Genomic DNA, 23530 nt, shown 5'->3' on the forward strand with positions numbered 1-23530 from the left:
ATTTTTTTTGTATTTTATATATATATATATACATAGGTATATATATTTAATAGTAATAATTAAAATTTGTTATTACATGAAGATGAGAAATTCATACTCTATCCCAGACTCTTTTAATGTAGTTTTAAAACAAAATATATTCTGATATCAAACTTACTTTAGAGGCATTGGTTACAAAATAGTTGATATAGATAAATCTAGTTTTTCAGAGCAGGGCGCTGAAAAAATAGTAAACAACTATTGAGTTAATCGTTGATACCACAAGGTATATTACTTCGTAATTTGTTTACATAAATTTACAATTTGAAAACAGTTTTATGGTATCAGAAAAACCAGAATGTGTACTTCTATTGACAAGTGCTTCATCCGTAGGATTATCACATATGTGATATTCTCTTAGTGCTTATTTGGATATTTTTTTCTACCATATATGTACATTCATGATATATATTAGAAAAAATCAGAATATTCATTCATGATATATATTAGAAAAATCAAAGAAAACCATAGATTGATAGGATTTTAACCCATGTCTTTCTGCTATTAGATATTGATCTATACCACTGCTTTTCAGTTCAATGTACAGATTTTAAACTGTTGTATTTTTCATTTAATTAAAATTCCATACCCCAGTATTTCGATATCAGAAAATAATTTGATTTATTTTCCAAAATAGTGTTGATTGCAACGATTACAGTAGTCGCAGCTTCCGCTGCATTCAGAGCACTCGTGAATATTTTTTGAATACTCGTGAAAAAATGTAATATTTTTGCCTTTGTGTCTACTGAGTTAGTCTTTATTTATTATTCAAAGAACTTTACTAATCGCAAAATATCATTTGCCAGTTCACAAATGTCGTTAGTGGTCCTCATCCTGCCGACTGGAAATTTAGTTAATATCTATAGAAATGTATGATTTCGAAAATCAAATAAGTAACGTGGTATTTTTTTAAATATTTTATTGATATCTACCTGTTACGTAAATCTCGAATCAAAGCATATAACTGAAAAATGTTATTTGGTAACCATACGTAACTTAAATAAGGTAAAAAAAAAATAGTAAACAAGAAAGTTTAAAAAATGACATTTATGAATAAAACTATTCTTCATGCATAATATCTCTATATATCTATATTTTTGCAATTTTTGACTTATTTAATTATTTTAACATAAATAAGCCGTATTTTATGGTGTACGATTCAACATTTACACTCAAATGGTAATATAATAAAGAATTTGTTGAAGTGTAACCTAATAATTTTATGATTAAACTTAGCACGAATTTAATAAATATTTATTTCTCAAATTGTATCCTACAATCATAAAGATTATTTTAGAAATAGTACGCACAATGAACTGCACTTATCTTTAAATCCATATCAAATCAGGAATGTTTTAATAGCATATTGATGGATAGAATTTTGATTATCGAAATCAATCGTGACGTCTCAATTATATCGCTGGTTTCATTTTAAAATTAACATGTCGGTAAAAAGTACTACTACCGATTACTGTAAATTTCATAAACATTTGCGACTTGCGTAATAATTTCTTAGAAACAATTAAGTTTCGATGATCTGATTGAAATTTAATTATGACTAATTATTGTAAATTGTTTCCACCAACTGTTCATATCATATATGCAAGTAATTTTATCCCTACGGTAATTATCTTATTTTATAACCAACCATTATCGTATTAATATCCTTTTTTTAAATCACTTTGTCGTCAAAGATCACTGCATTTTACTGTAAATAAACGTCAGTTAATATAATGTATTTAACGGCGTTTAATGTTCCGCTTTTTTTTCAATGGCAAGGATAGAATTACGTACGCTTTAATTTATATGCATTAGCACATGTCCTGCATATGTCGTCGTTGACGTAACAACGTAAGGATAGTAATTATTGTATACTATTTCAATTGCAACCATTAGACAAGCTCTTATGTGCAAGCGCAACGACCTCAAACAACGACCGACGACAAAAAAGCAGCTATTTTGCATTATGATTCCAAATTGCAAATATTCACGGTCGTATTTTTATTGATTCCAAAAAAACCTGTTCCTTAACGGAAGTTCTCGATGGAGTGTCATCGTTAATTTAGTGTATATGATTTTTATTTAATTATTTAATGAATAATTAATAAGACTGACCTCGATACAAATTTTGGCAACTATTATTTTTACCATTAGTTAAAAATGCACAGGACAATATGTACAGATTCATAACTTTGTGCAATTAGGTTTCATCCTGGACACCATTTTTTTTACTTATTGTAAATAAAAATTTACATAATTCTGTAGTTTTCATTATGAAACAATTGTATATTTATCCTTTATTTTCTCTAATATTTTTAATATAGTATTGACTCTATGTATTTTAATACCAGATTATATAAATAATTTCATATTATTAGTATTAAAATTCTCATCTAAATAATGGTGTGTGAAATTTTTCACATAATGAAATTGACCCATTACACAAACTAGTTGCTTACACGCTGAAGATCAGCCACGAGAACAAAAGTTCAAGAGCGATCGGCATTCAGGACGATCACCTCAAAATAACAGCAGACGTATATGTTGATGATTAGTTAGGAAACACCGAAATAATCGATAAATCGCCACCAATCCGCTACGCGAAACCTGATTCGGGCAGATTTTTTTCTATTCAGTTCGTTAAAAAATCGCGTGCAATCTTGGGCGCTTCTGGTATGTTGTGGTGTTTACTTTTTTATGGCGAGCAATGCGGAAGATGATCTTATGGAGACTGGCTGAAGATTAGTGTAATCGTCGAGCAAAACGCGAGAAACGCTGATGATGATACATATAGATATACGCATGGATAAATTTACACGTCGTCGTTTAGATGAAAATGTTGATTGTGTTTGCATTTGTTACTCGAGAGATGCGTCGCGTTTCAGACAATGTTATCTCGTATAAAAAATATCCACTTGGGACTAAGTTCGTGTCACGTTCTTGTTTTATCCTATATCGGAATCTCTCGGATGCAATGAGCAAATTTAAATTTTCAATATACCTATATGCATGATCGAGTTTTAGTTATATATTTCAGATAATGTGTACAGTTTTACCCAATTACTGAATTTGAGCATTATCAACAAAATATATTATTTAAGCTTAGAGTATCTTTTTACGATTTTAACATATCTTTTAATCAATAAACTTATTATTGTTTGAAACTTTTCGTATTGATTAAATAATCATGTTTGTGCGACATTGAGTAAAGTCCTATTATATGCGAGGGTCTTGTTTATTATTAAGTTTAATATAAATATAATATAAAATCAAATGGCTCTTTATATCAAATCAAAGTTTTCCATTAAAACACATTTATTTAAATATCACTCTAAATCTAGTCAATTAATGATACATTTTTTTAACTGAACGAAAGTCCATTTTACTTTATTGTTAATATATGATGTCATATCGGTAGCTTAGATCATCATAAAAGGTGATCGTCCCGGCCGGCGCTCGCACTTGAACTTTCGTCGTTACAGTTAGTTACGCAAGTCGAGAGTTTTTCGTGAGCGCTTTTCGCACGACTCCCGATTATCGGCCGGAGACAATGGCGGTCGGTCAATTAAGAGGACGAAAGATCGGCCCATTGTTCGCCGGCCGACTATCTTCAGGAGGTCGTCGTCTGGCGGCTGTGACCCTGAAGATTTCACTGCCGCGCGCAACACTTTTATGTAATCGACCGCGCGTTTTGTTTACCTCACATGTTGCAGCGCTCACTTATGCAACCGGCCTGCAGAGCCGAGGAATACGCTCACAACTTTTTTGATGAAAAAAAGTCAGTAATGACTAGTTACAATGTATGATCATGTAGGTGGATCCATGTTATGAAGTTACATAATTAGAGCTCCAAATTTTGTGGGACGTTTCAGATGGTTACAGAAAATTTATCCCAATGAATTTATATAATTATTAACGTTAGACAAAACTGTGACCTTATACAAAATGTTGTGTGCGTTAAGTAGCGAACATGACTATCAATTGCTCAACCGGACCTTTGTTCCCAGCAAAATAGGCTTGTATAAGTACTTTGATTAACATTCTCATAAAAACATTTTTTTAAATAAAGTAAATGAAAGTCATATAAATCTAATATATTTATTTTTTATTTAATTTGTGTGTCATATTAAATTGTTATCGCTGTGCGTCGCCAGAGACACGTACTTCCATAAAACACTTTCCCTACGCGATACTATGCATACGTATGCAGTTTATCTTCGCTCGTACCTATATGGTAATAATAATGGTAATCGGCCTACCCGTCGGTCGGTATATTCCTTCACATTCCCCGGAACGATTTGATACGTGATTTACGATCCGTCTTCTAATCATATTTACACATTCGTGACGACGCCATATGCGAATCTTAGCTTCCCGCGAAGGTCACGTTCGGTGAAATTATCGCCGTCGGAGGCGAGAGGTCGCCGTCTAGCCTCCGAAGGTCCAAGGCGCATAAAGGGGCTGACATTCCGAAGAGGGACGTAAATCAATCGGACTGAGATTATCTGTCTCGCGGTTCACTGCGGGAAAATTTCCTCAGCGGACGGAACCTATACTTATTATGTGCACGTGAACATACATATGTACATAGATGCATTTATCATATTTTTTATCTTGATCCAGGTTTAAACAAACATATGTGACTTCTTATCTAGAAGGAGGAGGGAATAGTTAATTTTCTAAGCATATGACTAGTAACAAATAACACGTGTAATTTCCCTTTATGTAACATACCTTTAAGGTTGGTTATTATATGATATGTTTTCGATTATACCGATTGTATAATAGCTTTAAATAATAATAAGCTCCATCATTTTCAAAAACTATGTGCATACTTTAAATCTTTTATTTTTGTAAAAAAAAAAACAGATTTAAAGCTCCTAATACAAATGGATTGTAAGAATTCAATCTAAATCATAATTTCGAATAACAATGAAAAATGCCGGAGTCTTCAAAATATTTATTTAATATACGTGAAAGGCAATTTTACTGGGAACAAAGGTCCGGTTAAGCAATTGATAAGCTAGTAATGCTACATGTTGGCTAACTACTTACACGCCGTCTTAGCTAGAAGCCTGAAATTTCGTATAAGATCATATGGCTGACCGATTTTTATGGTTTTAAAGGGTTTTTATGTTGTGTTAATTGGATAATCGATGGCTTCAAAAAGTCTGCGTGGCTATTGTGCAATTCTTAGCTGTTCTGAAATGCAATTTTTCTAATGTTTTGGTAAGCTAAACCTTTGTCGTTTATAGCTTTCTAAATTATTTTTTTATCCGTCACAGCTACTTGTTATATTAAAGGTGTTTATAAAGAAATGGTAAGAGTTAAATTAAATTATCTAATTTATACTACATTATTATTCACAGGAGCGCATTAAAATATACCATCGCCTTATTTTTATAATGTTTTGTCTCTCTCGGTGCTCTTCAAATGTTCCTTAATTAATACGTTTAAGAGAAGAATTACCTAATTAATTTATTTATAGTTTATAATAATGCTTTATCTATCGGTTCAGTAAATGTATATTTAAATTCCACTATCAATTTGCGTGCCACTCAACCATTTATAGGTGCATCAAAATTTACAGTATTTGTTTTATTATTAAACAATAACTTAAAATATGTATTATTTTTTTACATATTACAATTTTTTATTATTAATATACATATGTATATATGAATAGTTTGCAAAAAATGTACCAAAAAAATAATTGTTTAAATGAGTTTAAATAATATTTCCTGAAAAAAAAAACAATTTTATCTTGTGTACCATGAGTACTTTTTTACATATGTATATTATAAATGATGTGTAGGTAATTCATATTATAGCTTTTTAAATCACAAACCTTCAATTTTTCAACAGAAAATTGTCAGGGATGCTTATTTTGATACAATACATTGTTATTTAGTTTATAATTGATAATTATGCAATAACTTAAGTCGCGTTCACATGTGTGCATTCAAAGGATCTAGTCTCAAAAGCGGGTTGAACTATAGGTTTTGGGTGTTCAGTTCGCCAGCCTGAAGTAGGCATAGTGCTCGCCCACTTTTCACTGCCACGACTAATTATCAACATGGTGTCATTCAATATTTTGATTCCCGTACTTTTGCTTCATTGAAGTTTACACTTATTGCACATGAACGACCGTTAAAATTTGAGTTTTCTTAATAAAATTTTAATTAAATCTTTTAAAATGTATTTGTTCAATCAACAGTCGCTGTGGACATGTAAATCGATCCTAGAAAATAATATAAAATAAAGTAGTCTTAATATATTTACAATGTAAACATTGTTTTTTTAATATTTTCCACTACAAAAAAATAGTATGTCTAGAACAAATAATCAGGATACATTTAGTAGAATATAAAATAAATCTTACTTTCTTATGAGTCACAAATACTTTCGCATCAAATATAAAGATGAAACATTTTCTCTTTACACAATAGAATCTGAAGTCATAGGAAAAGTTTATACTATTATTACGACATTTGATGTTATTATTTCTTATGTTTTTCCATGATTATCTAGATTCGGAATTTTTCATTTTAACCAGTTGCGAGAACTATTTCAAATCAATATAATTAAGACATAAGCAGAAATTTATCCACGTAACCAGTTTTGACGTGAAGAGAGAAGCAGTTGTTTCTTTTAACTTTCATGAATCGGCGATTCCTCCTGGTTTCGAGTTTGTACAAACTCAACGAGTCCAAGCTGGAGAGCTCTAGTTATAGTTATTGATGATGTTTCTGGAAAGGCGGCTTGAACACTTGGCCAAACTGGGGAGATTTCCCTCCCTCCTCCCCCTACTTTCAGCTGCAACGGCCAATTACAACAAATTGAGGGTGTGATTTTTAACAGACTTAAAACATTATTGTGATACATTTAGTTTTAGTTAATATATTATCACGTACCATCTGCACCTTGCTTTAAGTCAGGTATTTTAAAGCTCTACCGGCTGGTCTACAGATCTGTGTGAAATGCACTGAAGCGAGTGGAATAATAAATATTTTATTAATGGTTTTAAGGTTAGTCAGTTTTGCCATTCCGCTGTCAGTTGATGTCAGATCGGTATTATTCATACAGTTTTTATAAAATACAATAATATCATTACCATGCGTTATTATGGATAAGTCAGATTATTGAGAAGTCACACGTACATATAAATAAAAAAAATTACAAGCGAAGCGAACAATATAATATGTTATAGCAAGTGTTTCTGTATCTGTGTGATCATCGTGTGTCTCATCAATTAAAGCCTAAACACATAAACTACACACGTTCTTCCCGCAAACATCCCAGACAAAAAAATCACATAGTACGTCCGTGCAAATTTAGAATTTATTATCCCATTATAAGCGGCATCAGACATGCATTCAACGTCGTCTATTGATCCGAGATTTTTACGTCGACTAATTGATGACTTCCATTTCGAGCATTAATTGCTACCACCTCGAACGCACTCGTCTTCTCCGAGCCCTCGAGGTGCTCGCATCTCCTTTGTGTATTACCATAAAATAATATTGCATTTTGTTCACGCGTCCAAGCGGGAGCTGACGCACAAATAACTTATGAAATAACCAAGCTGTGTATGTTTGTATGTTCGTAGCTGGCATACCACGTACGAAGGGAACAATCATAATGCCCGCTCGTATATTAATACACCATTACATTATGAGCGTACAAGGCTGTTTCAGATAGATGCGAACATGCACTTGCGCATGAACCTATTCTGCTGTCTTCGATCGGCTCGGACTATATTCCTCCCTTCAAAGCGCATCAAACACTTCAAAGGCAATGTTCCATCTTAGCAACAGTAGGTGCTGTCTGTTGCCGTTGAAGACTGTTATGCGAATCGAATGCAATAATAAATCATGGATCACCCGCGTCGTAAATTTGTGATTCAAATGTTTTCAAGATATTTTTTTATATACTGTACAAAACTGCTTCTTAAAAGATTAAATATAAAGTTATTTTTATCGTAGTTACCGTGGGTTATTGTGATTTCGCGAGATATATTTTTAATATTTTCTGGTACGAAAATGACAAATGTTCATTAATTGTTTATTATTATTAAAATTAATATATTATTAATAATAAAATTTTATTTATATTATAATCTTTAGCACGCCTTTTCTATTAAATATCGGTTTAAGAGCCGCAATGGCGGCAAGCTCCAAAATATGTTTATTAATTTTTAGTTTCGAAGTCAGGTGTTAGCCCAGGTATTTAATGCTTGTTTTCCATTTGACATTATTACCCTCTTTGTTTACGAAAGGTGGTGGAAAAGCTTGAATACGTTTTATGAAAATAATTGCTTCTGTTTTAATTCGGTTGATTTTAATTTTATTTAAGATTTTGAAATATTTCTGTAATTTATTTGCGATTGGTTTAGAACCATTAGCACTAGTTAAAATAGCTGTATCGTCAGCGTACCTAGTACGTTCGTATACAAGATAAAGAGGAACGGCCCAAGCAAATTTCCTTGAGTAACTCCAGCTGGAATTTTACGCGGGATCGAGTGTTCATTATTTAGTGAAACAACATAGCTTCTAATTTTCAGGTATGAGCGTATTAAGCATAGTAAATAATCAGGGGTTTTGTTTTTGTATAATTTATGAATCAAACCGCCATGCCATACCCATGTCGAAAGCTTTACTATATTCAACATTAAAAATCCGTTTTTGCTCTTATCTCTCACTCACTCTCGTCACTCAACACGCGGGAGAACGTAACTCACCGCTCGCGCTTGAAAGAGTAGTATGGTGAGTCATTTCGTTCTCTGACACGATTCGGAAGTCGCTCGAAGCTGGCCAAGTCGACCGAAGTATCCCACTACACTCTCCGCCCTAGCCCAACCTCGGGCAACTTCGAGAGAGTGTTGAGGAGGCATTAAGTTGATGTATTGTTGAGTGATTTTCGTGGAAACTAAACTGTTCGTTGATAATTTTCTTCCTCAAAAGATTATTTTAAACGCATAAGGATTATTTTTTCAAATATTTTACTAAAGCATGGCTATAATCTATTGGGGCGATAACTAATCGGATTTGTAGATTCCTTATCAGGTGAATTTTAGCGATTGAGAAATATTTAAAAAATCGGCAGGCGTTAAAGATGTTTGTTAAGTAATGAATCCAAATTTCAGAAAGGTGTTTAATCAACGTGTCATCTAATCTATCTATTCCAGGACTTTTTTTATTTTGCAAGTTTTTAATTATATTTAAAATTTCCCGTGAGCAATTTTGCGAATTAAATCCTTATCTACCGCGGATGCTTCTATTTTTCTTATTGATCTATTTACCATGTTTTCAGTTTTAGATTGTTTAAATATTTTAGTATATAGAAAAGTGTCAGCTAACATCTCCACCTTATCCTGATCTGTGTTAGCTATAATATTTATTTTTAAGCGATTTAGTTTTTGCCATTGTTTTTTTATTTTAATTAATTTATTAATCGATGGAGTAAATTCAATATAATTATTATTTTTTTACGCATCGGTACTAATGATATTTGAGCTTGTTCAGTTACGATTGTTAAATAATTAATATCATCGTCGATAGTTTTAGTGTCTGATGGGGCATAGTTTTGTCGCCTATCCACTATACAGTATACGGGACTTGACAATACTCCTGAAACCCTTCCAATCAGCATTGTTATAATTAAACACAATTTTATGGATAACCTCAGCTTCACCCTCCTATGTAAAAAAAAACACAGAAATGTGTTCCGAAGACAGAGCTTTTATGCATTGCATATCTGAGATCTAAACATTACTCTTAACTAACGAATATTTAAAATTGATGGCGTCGTGCAGTTGGTGATCTTGGAAAGTGCAAAACCGTATCCGTTTTAAGCGTCGTCCCGGATCGATTCACACTGGAACAATTCCAATGCACGTGTCTGGCATTGAGATTTCCAGTTAAAATAATTGAATCCCCAAAGGCAAACGCCGCATCGAGATCATTAAAGATATTCACATTCTGGTGAGCTAAGCCCTGCGACAATCACTATTTTTATGTTGAACTTTCATCGCAACTGTTTCTAGGTGTTTATGCGCGCGTATTTTTTATTTATTTACAAATATCGCGACTCCATATGTCCGTTATAGATCTTATATTATTTATATTTATTATTTCAAAATCGTTCTCGGGTTGTGCTGGAAGAACAAATTATCAGCTGTTCTGCTCGCGTTCGAAAAGGGTCGGTCTTGGTTCATCTTTTGCTGTACTGTATGATCTCAAGGGGTTCTGCGACAAGGCGGAATTTTCAGGTAGGTGTCTCGGAAGTTTTTGCTAGCGTAGGATGGAAGCCGCTTGCTCCTGTCTCGGATGACGAGAGTGATTTTGTATGAAAACTCCAACCCCTTATTAAGTGCATTTCCATCGATAATATTGTGTAATATCGTCCTGCTTTCTACAGTTTTTGATCCTCGTGCAGATGTGATATTTATTTTCCGGATTTTATCTTTTCCCACGCTATCGTCTCCCTTATAAGGCGTAATATTATTCATCCCAGATTTTATTACGAAATAATCCGTGACGTATTAAAATCCGTGATGTCGTTTCCTTTTTTGCGTGAGATTGTCGGTTTGAGACTTGCTTATTTACTTTAATCCAGGAAGGCGTAAAATTTTATTTCTCTGGTTTCCGAACTCCCCTAATTCGTGGTCGCGTTTGATTAGTAGATGAGGAGTCGACTATATATGGAAATATTTTAATTATGACGATTTAATTAAAATAGTGATCGTAAACTTTTTGTTTCGCTGTTCCTATCTGCGCGTCAGCGAAGGGTCGATTAGACATGCAAAAATGTCTTTACCCTTTACTTCCAGAATATCATAATGTGGTCCTCACAATATTAAGCAAAAATAATATATTACTTAAATTTGGACACAAAATGGATTTATTGATATTGTAATTATATTATTTAAATAAAATGTCATAATATAACAACATCCATACTTTTATCGATAGATGAACTGGGGTTGTCTTCTTCAACGTCTTTATGTATTTTTCTTTAAATTTTGACTATACTTACGGATAATTTAGCATTATTTTTTTTATTGTATAACTTTACCAATTATAAACAATAGAAATGGTAATGGACCAGTAGTGTGCATTTAATGTCTGTATGTTATTTTTGAATTTCAATATTTTATAATATGTAAAGTAAAGCATAAGTTTTTTCATCATTTTAAACTATTATTTTGCCAACCTTTTCTTTTAATTGTTAATAAAATCGGTTCTACACGCATCAGGGTTTTCTTTGTGGATTACTCAGGAAAGCATCGATTACGCAACGCTCGACCGCGTGAAGGTTAGCTTCCTTGCGATTCTTCTATTTTTCATTAACGTTATATTTAAGATTAACAACTGCAGCCGGTTCTCACGCTCGCCTCAATGAATGGAGACGAAAACGGTTCGCAACTAATTGGACGGTGTGCGTGGTTATTATTATTAGGTAAACGAGCAACAAAGTCGGGTTTACAAATTGGCGACGATGAGTTCGAAAGCCTGCCTTGGCATTGTATGGATGACAGGCCATCGTCTTTCTTCTTTCTGCTTTGTGCCTTTTATTCCCTATAATTTATTATTTGTATATCTGCTGATGCTTCTGCAGCAATTCAGTGCGCATGTGCAATTATTTGCAATTTACCAATCACTTAATGACGGCAGTTAAGGAAAAATCATACGTTTACGTTTATGCGAAACGTGGATCATTTTTATTGAGAATTATATAAATATTTCTGATTTTATTATGTAAATAAATATTATTTTACAGTAGAAGACAGACATTGCTAGTTTTGCGTTTAGTTCAACTTTTTGATTATTTTTTTTAACGTATGGTTAAAATCCTTTTACTGAAAATTGTTTTGTAAGATGCTTTTCGTATTCCATTTAAATTTATTTATTTAAATAATTCTTTAAAATATGTACTATTCTTCAATAAATTAATATTGTATTTGGATATCATATTATATATATATATGTATATCAATTTTTATTATTAAACATTATACATTTATATTTATATTGAAGTAAAGACTGATCCACACGGTGGCAATGACCTCGAGGTGATAGATGGAAAACAACAACAACAAGAGCAAGCAGATCAAAATCGGCAGCATCACGAATTGGCGATGGACGAACATTTTACATTCTCCGGTACGATCGTGACGCTTCGGATGACAAGATTCGTATCCAGGATCGAGACACGATCTTTTTGTGCGGCTGCGCGGAATCTTCTCAGTCGATTCTCTCGTGAACTGCGTAAAATGCGCTTAGTCAACGTCTTCGATTCAAACAAAAAAACAGTCTTTCCTTCACCGATTAACTAACGACGACGAAGCATTCGTGCGCTTCGTTTCCTTTTAATTCAGACAAAAACTAGACCTATTGCACATCGGAAGTGATGGGCAGAAAAATATGGGATTTGTAAGTCAGAATTGCTTTTCTTTATTCAGTTGCTTAAACTGGAAAAGTAAGGACACGGTGATGCTTGGAATCAGCAGAAAATCTAAACACCGACATATATTAACAATCTTGGCAAATAGTGAGATACCTTAATTAATCTGTGTCGAGGATGCGCGTATCAATTTAACAATTTATTGGTCTTACGTGTTCTATACGATACACTATATAAAATAAAATAAATTGATACGCTACATAAAATAAAGTTATCAACAATATTCATGGTTTTCAAAAAATTTTTTGATTATGCACGACTGCATTATGATATTGCGCTCAAAGTTCATGGATTGCCATTGCCATCAGAACTATATTACGGACTGAAAAATCGTTAATCTTAGATCCAAGAAAATTCTGGAAATTTGTTAACTCAAAACGAGATGACCACCCCTTGCTGTCATCCATACGTTGGAACTAGGGATTCTGAAGTCTCGGGTTTTTTCGATTCCCGGACTCGAGACCCAAATTTTTAAAGTCCCGGGAATTCCCGGGACTCGAGACTTTGATTATTTTTCGTATAATCATGAAAAAAAATTATGTTAAAAAATTAATTTATTATTATTAACTTAAATTAACTTATTATTATTAACTTTAATTAATTTATTATTATTAACTTATATTATTTGTGTTATAGGTACGATAGGTGAAAATTTATTGAAACAATTTAAAAACACTTTATTTGATATTTATTTAAATTTAATTTATTACAATTTTTTTAATCGAAATATTTATATCAATATTAAGTTAAAACCTTTACTTTTGTAAGGAAAAATATGTTTTTAAAAACACCAAGGCGTTTAATGATGATCACATAGCCTGTTCCTGGTTTTTGTGGCAAATATTCCAGATGTAGAAAAAACTCTCTCGCTTTCTGTAGATGTTGGCTTAATTGTAAGCAATGATTTGAATAAAAGCTCTAGATTTGGAGTTCATTTGATAGTTTAATCTAATTTCTGAAACTCCTTTTTAAAGTTGAATTTTTTTTTTCTAGTCGTTGAAATATTTTGGTGGTTCGTGCGACAGAGTTGTGTTGATTTCAAATATTTTTTTTAAAAGGAAATTAACAATAATTTCGGAAGTTAATAAAGTGGCATCTCGACGACTTAGAGCTTCAACTGCCAGTTTTATAGGAGTGAGTACTTCACAAATATTTTCCAATACGTGAATGTTCGATTCATTCCAAATTGGGCCGATGCCAAGATCAATTAATGATTTTCTAATGCAATTTCGTAACTTTCAAAATCTCCAGATCATGGGTAATAAGGAATTCCACCTTGTCTTCATATCGAGACATAAATTAAGCTCGACATAAAATTCACTCTTTACATATTTTTGTAAAATTGCACTTCGGAAAGTCTCGAGTCCCGGGTTATTAATTTTTAAATTCCCGGGACTCGAGACAGCAAAAAATCTTTGAATTCTCGGGAATAAATTCCCGGGTTGTCTCGACACAGAATCCCTAGTTGGAACAACATAAATTTTGAAGGTTCTGAGAAGATTACCGATAGGTTTGCCAGATATTCTAATTACGACGAGGCACAGTGTTATCTTTGTTATCAACCAAAACCTTTAGTTTGGTTGATATGAAATACGGATTTAGCATGCTAAAGTCCATTTTTTCTTCATAACCAGATCTGAAAGGATGCAATACTGATATTTTGAAAATATTTAATTTTATTTTGAGATCCTCTTGTTTTTGAAGAGTTGTGGAAATGCTCTAAAATCACCCCGAATCATAAAAAGTATGTCAAGTCTCACATTGACAATTACAGGCCAACAGCGTTGCTTTCAGCACCTGCAAAATTATTTAAAATTATATTGCATAAATACATGTTAATCATTGCAGGTGTATGCTTTCTCAAACAGCAACATGGTTTCCATCAATCTCGAACCGCTGATCTTGTGTTTTTTTCTAACTCTGTTTCAAGATCATTGGACTCTTGTGTACAAGTGATTTTGAAAAGGCATTCGATAGTGTTAATCATAATTTACTTGTGAAAAAATGATCGAATATCGGGTTTTCTGTAGGTCTGATAAACCTGTCCTCAAATTACTTTATCAATAGATATCAATTTGTTAAGTATGAAAACTCATTTTCAGAATGATATAAGATATGGAGTACTTCAAAGATCCATCTTGGGTCCATTGCTGTTTCTTTTGTTCATTAATGACATCATTCAAATTTTTGTTATATGCAGATGACTTGAAAATTTTCAAGAAAGTGCAATCGATTTCTGATTCCCTCGACCTGCAGAAGAATTTCAATACTTCATGGAAGTGGGATTGCTATAACCGATTGCCTTTCAGTGTAAAGAAATGTCACACAATTTAATTTTCAAGATCGTTTAGGCCGGCGGAATATTCTTACCGTCTCGGCGGATATATTCTAGACAGGTCTTCCTTTACTAAATAAAGTGTGACTTTCAAAGAACGTTGGAAATTTAGCCAGCACATACATTGCAGAGACACAGCAAACCGTTAAAAATACTCGATTTTATCTTAATAAATCGGATTCGTATTACCGTTTGTTTTGCGCAGATTTTTATATAAATTAAATAACTAAAAATAAATTATCTGCGATAGAATTATTGTACTGATCGAAATATAATCTTTGCGTCTTTAAACAACAAATACAAATACTTACATAGCTTCACTAACATTTGCGACGCACATATTTTTGAGATAAGCGTTTAATAAATTCTAACATTTTGTTCCATTCAACGAACGAATTCTACGAATTCGGTCAAAGTGAAAACCGCTACAAATATTCTATTCCAAATGTTTTTCGAAAGAATTTTTTTATTGAGAAGGGGCATCTCATTGTCCTGCATTTCGAAACAAAATAAAGGCGCATAACATATCATTGATTTTAGAGCGGTATATTGAGAGAGAAAAACGCCTACCTGTGTTGCTCAAATATACAAATTGTTTCATTCTAAGATTTTTTCATATTTAATTTGCGATAGTATAAACGATTTTTTACGAATATTCGTATAGTTGAAAATTGGGAGAATAATTCTAATATTCTATTACGAACCCTACTTGGGAGTATGGAGGTTTTCTGTTAACATTAATAAAATTCCCGAAAATATATTTTTGAGGGCAAAAAATACCCGCGTTTCAATCATTAACTAGCAAAATTTTTTTAAGTTATATAATGTTATTTAATGTTTATAGTTTTTATAAAGTTTTAATTAATGGATTAGAATGATTTCAATAATGTATTAGCGATTCGCATTCTATACGACGATACGTTAGTTAGCAGCGTCTTCAAATATGGTTCCATTGTCCATATTTGAAATATTTCACTCAGGATCGGTGACGGTTATATAAAAGCAATAATGTCCACGCCAATTTATTTGCTATTTCTTCATCTTAATCTTTTAATTATACTATACGCTAGATAGCTATCCAAATTTAACACTTTACTACCAGCGCAAAAGTTGAATCTTCAACAATATCAACGGTACCATTCTAGATGCAAACGACTTTTCAGCCGGCGCCTACGCTCGTTACATACCCATTATCCGACGCTAAACAACTCATTCGTTACGATCTCGGTGTTTTGTGAGAAAGCCAACGACGACAACAACAACACATTCGGCCATCATCGGGACTCAGTTGAAAGGCAGTTTGCTTTTACAGTTAGTTTAAGAGTACTAAGTAGTTCCGCGTAATAGGAAATTTATTCGCGAGCGTATTGTGTGCGCAATTGCGCAATCTATCCGCGGATGAGCTTCTTCTTCTGCTGCTTCACATGGTTTAACGGTTCAGCGGTGAGAAATTGATATCAAGCTCATTGTGAGCGCTACGATTTTGATTGCCCTTGCAACAATGGTGGGGTGGCGTGAGAAAAGTGATGGAAAAAGATATTTGTGAGATACCATTTCGGACGTTAATTACGTGTGTGTATTCAAATTTTTATTGTAAATTTTATCTCTGTGAAGCATCATGGGTAGGAACGCGTAATAAGATAGCGGTTGATTAGGTTAGGGAGCAACAGCTTTTTAAACAAATTATTGAACAATAAACCTCACATTTCCTATTACATATTTTCAGCAAAGTGCACTTCTTGCGTTCCACTGCGATGGCGCCGACACGATTTTATTGCTTTTGACGGGAATTTTTGCCTTCTGAGAAATGATAATTATTTTTGCGCTCTCCTATTGACCAAAATTCGATTTAAATATATACTTTGATCAGCCCTCTTATATAAGAAGTCCATAGTAGTATCGGTAAGGATAGCTATCATATTTTTAAAACAGTGTAATATCGAAATGCAGACAAAGTATGGAGCAGTATGTTAGATGCCTGTCTTTACTTATTCTTCCGCTTATTTCCCCCTGAGAGATGAGTTGGCTTAGTTTGTATTTTGACCTTAGCCTAATAAAAGTTCTAAAACTATTAGGTTAGGTTTGGGTTTGAACGCAAATGCACGTTTTGCGACTCTCTGAGTTTCATAGACATTTTAGAGCAACATATTAGCGCCTATCAGTTAAATTATATTTTCGCTAGTAGAAATATATATCTAAAAAGTTTAGATTACGGAAATTATTGTTTGTCATTCGATAGTCTGTCGCTCTTAGGTGTTATTATGTAGTGATTTTCCTCGAGGGTTTGTTTGTATAAAACGTTTTATAATGGGCAATGTAGAAACACATAAACAGAACCAACTATTTTATTTATATAGATAGATAGAGTACGCTCGGGATAAGGATACCGGTTTGTTATTGTGTGCGTGTACATGTATATGAGAGGGAGAAGCGATGTAGCGTGTACTTTGTTGTCTCGCTTTCTCTTTTAAGGACAGTCGCTGATTCGTCAACGCTGGTATTCGTCATTAAAGTGCAGTGTGGCATAGAAGTTCGATCTTTTCTAGTGATTTATTTTAAATAAGTTTGTGTTGATATTGGTTTAAAACCCAGATATGCCCACTGTCCCGTGGGTATGTCACTAAACTCGTGCAACTGTTTTTTTATTTATAAATGAAATTTTTAGAGAATAAAATTTCTTGGGCATATCTGGGTTAATTGATATCAAAGCTTCAAATATACACTAAGTTATTCGTTCTCTTACCCGTGGATTAAAATATTTTAATTATTTTTCTATTAATCCGTACGTTGTTGGTTTTTTTACACTATTCTCTGTAAGGCTTAAAAAAGTTATTATTCTTATCGTTGCGCCAATGATATTTTTTTAAATTTATTCAATGGACTCTAATGATTTAATAGAGTCGTCGAGCCATTAAACAATCTGCGAATAATTTCTTTCCCCATTTTATATCTTTTTGCTTTTAAAGAATAGCTAAAGACTTCATTATTTTTTTGACTAGTGAAAGATTTTGAATTTTGCAAATATTTAATTAATGACACCAATGTCTGGTTTCTTCGATTATATAATATATTTTTAATTGTCCGTTGAAATTTCCAACCTAGCTCAGATGTATGTATGTTAAAAAAACATATATTTTCTTTTAAAATAAAAAAATTAAATATTCTGAGCGAAATTGTTTTGAGCCACACAGTTCACGCACACAATAACAAACCGGAAGCCTTATCCCGAGCGTACTCTACAGATATTAACTAAATAAAAATAATAATCGTATTAACTTCATATTGTTTCGCATTCTCTTTTACTAAAACAAATCAGTCATTTTTATGTTATGATGTCAAACTACCATTTTTGGTGGGTATCTAATTTTGACGCGCATAATTGATTTATAATTTATTATTATTTTATAATCCACCTATTATAATTAAAGAACCTAAAGTTATATTCTTTAAGGCTTTATTTATGTATATTTGGATTATTTGCTTTATTATTTTATATATAGTTATGATGCAGTAGTTTCCCATTGACTTTTATGGTGTGTGGAAAACGTGAAATTATAAGTGCCGCTGATGAGCTGTCGAAACGATAAAGATTAAATAAATACAGTTACGTCAAATATATAAAAAATAAATGTAACATCAATAAAAATCTACTTAGCCAAATCCATTTGTTTAACTATACGTTTTAGCACATATTTCCGGAGCAATATCATAAAATACAATAAAAAATTAATTCAGCTGCACGACTTGATCGTTTTAGAGCATCGATTCATATTTTATTCTACTGCGCCAATCTTAATACTATAATTATGGGAATGAATAGCACTGCAAATGAATATGTACTTTGGAAGAATAAATAACGGTATTTCCAAGCTATAAATTAAATAATATCATACAAAAAAATTAAGTATTTTTGATAGTTATTTATGCATTTCACGTTTGAGTTTGGTTTGGCATTGCCACCGCAAAAATTATGAAACAATTTAACAATTTGACACGCCTTTAAAGAACTGGAAATTATGCGATAAAAATTGAAAATAAATGCTAAGAATTATTTCACCATATATCGTCACCTAAGTATTTATTATTCCAATATACTTTCTCTATCATTACAGCTACTGTGATTATTGTTCATTGGTTTATGCTAATGATATAATATTTGTTATAATACTAATAATGACATACTTGGGGTTAGAACCTAGCTCACGATATAACTGTGCAGTATTTCATGAATAACGTGTGAACGTATATAAAATAAATTTTCACACATTTAAGCATTAAATAATATTACGCTGTATTATTCATAAATGCAAATTCTTTCGTTAACTAAGTTCAATGACTCTCAAAAAATTCGATTATAAAATCGATGTTTTTTTATAATATTATACATAATTTACCTTATCAAAACTCTTACTTTTTCCTGTTAGCCTAGCCAAATACCTGTTGACGATCACTGTCGCTTTTCTGATAGTTTTTACTTTGGTCTTAAAAAAATCCGATCATCGCTCTCGATGACTGTGTTAATTTTCGCACATCGAAGAGTCGTGCTGTGATCGCGAGGAAACGCCTATTGTTCATAACTCAAAACGGCCATTGTCAAAATATCATCCCAGACTTCACGTGGATTAATCTCAAGCCGGCCCTTGTATATTTATCGCGAAACGAAGCACGACGGGCGTTAAATTCCTATCGTGATATATCCACGTAGTGTATGTACCTATGTATGTTGAATTATTACACAATATCAAATTTGCATACCATAAATAAATTAATTGTATTCAGATACAATCAATATTTAGATGTACGCTGCAAATCTTATGGATCTGAAATTATTTGTTATTTAAATAAATTTCTAACACTAATTGTTACAAAATAACCTAATTCATAGTTCGTTTTAAAAATGTAGTGATGACTAATCTATGGCAGTATGTTACACAATATAATCTGAAAAGTTGAGCATTTTTAACTTTATGTTATATTATATTTAAAAATAACATAGTAGACGTTATGAGTAGTGTAATAAGTAATAACTTTTTAAGAGCTTAGAGCTTTAAAAAAGTTAAAAGCTGCCCTAACCGATAATTTAATAGGTATAATACTACTGAATAAATATTCTAACGTAAACGATATTATTATTAATTAAAATTTGCATTTTTTACTAGTTTTATGTTACTTATACATATATTATACAGACAAATAACTACATATAATAATTTAAAAATATTATCGTGTAATTTATATTGTCGAAAGCCGAAACCCGATTGTCGAAAGAATATTTTACCCCTTCGGGGGCTCCTCAAGGATCCAATCTGGGCCCTCTGATTTTTGTGTTATTTATTAATGACATAAATACAGCAATTAAAAATTCAAGTTTTCTTCTGTACGCAGATGATTTAAAATTATATAAATGCATTCGATCTGTTGCGGACTCCTTCTCTCTACAAAGTGATTTAGACTCTCTGTGGAGATGGGCTTCCGTTAACCGTCTGCCCTTTAGTGTCGGAAAGTGCCATACTGTGTCATTTTCTCGATCCCGTTCGCCATCAGCTTATTTCTACCATCTCGGTGGTAACATTTTGACTAAAGAAACTTCCATTAAAGATCTCGGAATCACTTTCGAGAGCAAATGGAGGTTCTCTCTACACATACACGACGTCTGTGATAAATCTTCCAAGATGCTCGGCTTTGTTATGAGGAATGCCTTTCACTTTGACGATCCGTCAGTTAGTTCATAGCATTCTTGAATCAGGATCTATAATTTGGAATCTCCGAATAGCCAAATATTCCCTTTTAGTGGAAAAAATTCAAAAAAGGTATTTAAGATACCTTTACAAAAAGACATTTGGTTATTATCCGTACATATATCCCAGCGCCTTTCTTTTAGGAGCGTTGAGATACGATTCGCTGAGTTCTCGCAGAAAGTTGTATGTCGCTAAGCATTTTTTCAAATTACTAAAAGATGCTGTCGACAATTCTCGAGGAATTCCAGTTTTGGGCTCCGGAACATTTTCGAGAATCACGATCGCGTCCTCTTTTGATGGCCGTTAGGGCTAGGACGTCCGCACTTGCCGACTCGCCTATAGCTGTTGCCATCCGGCTCCTTAATACGCTGGCTTTATATATTGCCCTGTTTAATGTTAGCTACGAGGAGCTGATCCAGTTTGTATCATTTAATTTTGATATTTTATAAATTTTGTTATGTTTATTATTTTTAAGTATTGTTCTATTTATGTATATATACGTTTTTTTGTTTTGTAAATTTAAAATTGGTTTTCGACCATCGTGGCGCATTGGAGTAACCTGTTAGGCCACGATGGTCTTAATTTAATCTAAAAAATAAATATAACTAAGGGTATCGGCGATTATTTTGCGCTACACTCTCATAAATTCAATATTTTTTATAAAATATTTAACTAAAATACATATTTCTGATTTATACTCAAGTATAAACGTTTTGAAACAGTGGGTTGATGCAAAATTAGTTGCTGTTTTTTAAATATATTTTTTTTAATATTTTCAATGTTATTTTATTTATTATATACCTATAAAGATCTTCGGGTTTTATAGCAAAAAAAACTCATCAGAGATGTTTTTATTTGTTCTTTACATGTTTTTACCATTATGATTATGCATGGATCTAACTAAATAGGGAAGAGTGAATGTTTTATGGACGTTTATTGGGCAATGTTGAATAAAAATCTGCGAGTTCTCTTATGAACGTTCAAGAATTAACCTCTAGAGTTTAGTGGATAAATCAACAAAATTGTTGAACAAAGATAAACACGCTCAAATGTTCGCCACACCTTCACTTTATATTAACGTATATTTTTAGTTACTGTATTGCACTACTTCCTTTTTTAATTCATCCAACACGTTTATTATTATCTTTAAATACTAGGGGTTGTTACACGACCGAAGACGATGCAAAACTGATCTAGTGCTAAGTAGGACATATCTCTTTTATATTTATTTTCAATCATGCATTGTATCCTGACAGGCGTAAGCCCAATGAGTTACAACGGGATAAATCTGTACCAACCGAATCAGTCAATCATACATAATGTATGTAAAAAAAGTATGTATCTGTTAACCAATAGACAAAGTCTGGGAATTGGGGGTCTATATAATATTTTATAAATTAGAAAGTGTAATATAATTTATAATAAATAGATGTCACTTTGCAGTTGTGGCCAGTTTTTGATACTAACGCATTTTTATAAATAAAAATTCGAATCTGCTGATGTGGCTCGAACCCGCGGCCTCTGTTTTACTAATCTGAGACCTTACATACTATGCTATTATAATAAAAAATAAAGTATTTATTGGTATAGCAACTGATGGTTTTAATAATCTATTATGAAATTGTCTTATATCTTATTTTTATCGCTTTATTTTGAATGACTTGAAGTTAATATGAATCTCTGATGGTTCAGTGATAAAAACCCTTTACAATGCGCACGCGAAAATAACGAAAGCCGAAAAAGAATAAAATAATAAAATAGCCACACAGAGAAATGCAATAAATGTTTTACTAATACATATGTATTTTAAATTGTGCATATTTTATATTAATATAATATATGGGTAATTGTTTTGTAATATCTGTAACACATATTACAGAATTTTCGCCGATTTTTTTCACAAGTAACTCTTGATCTTATTTATATTGAAATTTAAAATATGGTTTAGAGACACAATATTAACGCTCATCGACAAAAACCATCACAGTTAATAAATCAATCGGCCGAATACACTAGATTCATTTCCTATAGATAAACAAATATAATGCAAGCAGTTTCCAGCATTATAGATTAAAAAAAGAAGGATATGAAGGGATTGAAAAATTTGACTTGATGTTTCATAAAACTAGAGTGCAATATCTTATCAAATATTGTTTCTTTTTACTAATTGTTAGACTGTATAATTTCAATCACTGATTATTGTGAGTCCCGTCCGTTTCATCATTAGTCTTCTTAATTATGTTCTTGACCAGAAATAAACGGTCACTTGCTAAAACGCCTCGGCAAATTACCATCGCTGTTTAGCTAGATCTAATTATATTTTGCTTACAACTCATTAGTTTAATTTGTACATCAATCATAATATTATGATGTTTTATGTAAAAGCATTTGCAATAATATACAATCATAGAGTAAAGAATATCATATAATATATAACATTCTTTACTCTATGTATACAATACATAGTAGTGCATAATAAAAATATATAGAGCGCAGTGTCGAGTCCCAGCTGCCGGTCATCGCAACGACCTGCAAGAAGTGTCAATGAACCATTTTTAACTGTAGTCGACCAAGAAAGGCCTAGACGCTGCTCTTGAATTAACCGTTCGGTTATTGCGAATCGAGATTCATCAGATTTATATCCTTAAAAGCACTCTAGAAACGCTAGAACAAATCGCCAAGCAAAGCCATTGTCACGTAACAAATAAAACACGCATTGATAAAAATTCTCCGATGCTCTTCATCACGAACCGGTTCAATCTATTTGCATATTGTGGTTTATTGAACCGCAGTCCGATCGTTACTTTAATTTTACGGTTAACATATTCGATTAAATTTATATAATGTAACGTTCCCCTTTTTTTATTTATTTTTAAGTTATGAAAGAACAAGCCAAGTTGTTCAGACTAAAAATGAAACAAAGGTGTTGCCGAAACGTATCGTATATCATTCC

The 23530-nt window shown here is 32.3% G+C and overlaps 1 protein-coding gene across 4 annotated transcripts in view; it reads left to right on the plus strand.

Annotated features, from left to right (window-relative positions):
* Positions 1 to 23530, plus strand: part of LOC148235265 (cytosolic carboxypeptidase 1-like) — an 89850-nt gene that overhangs the window by 51948 nt on the left and 14372 nt on the right. The gene's annotated exons all lie outside the window — the stretch shown is intronic.

Source organism: Plectrocnemia conspersa, unplaced genomic scaffold (assembly GCF_051122295.1).
Source record: "Plectrocnemia conspersa isolate PC_06_02 unplaced genomic scaffold, ASM5112229v1 ptg000005l, whole genome shotgun sequence".
NCBI lineage: Eukaryota > Metazoa > Arthropoda > Insecta > Trichoptera > Polycentropodidae > Plectrocnemia > Plectrocnemia conspersa.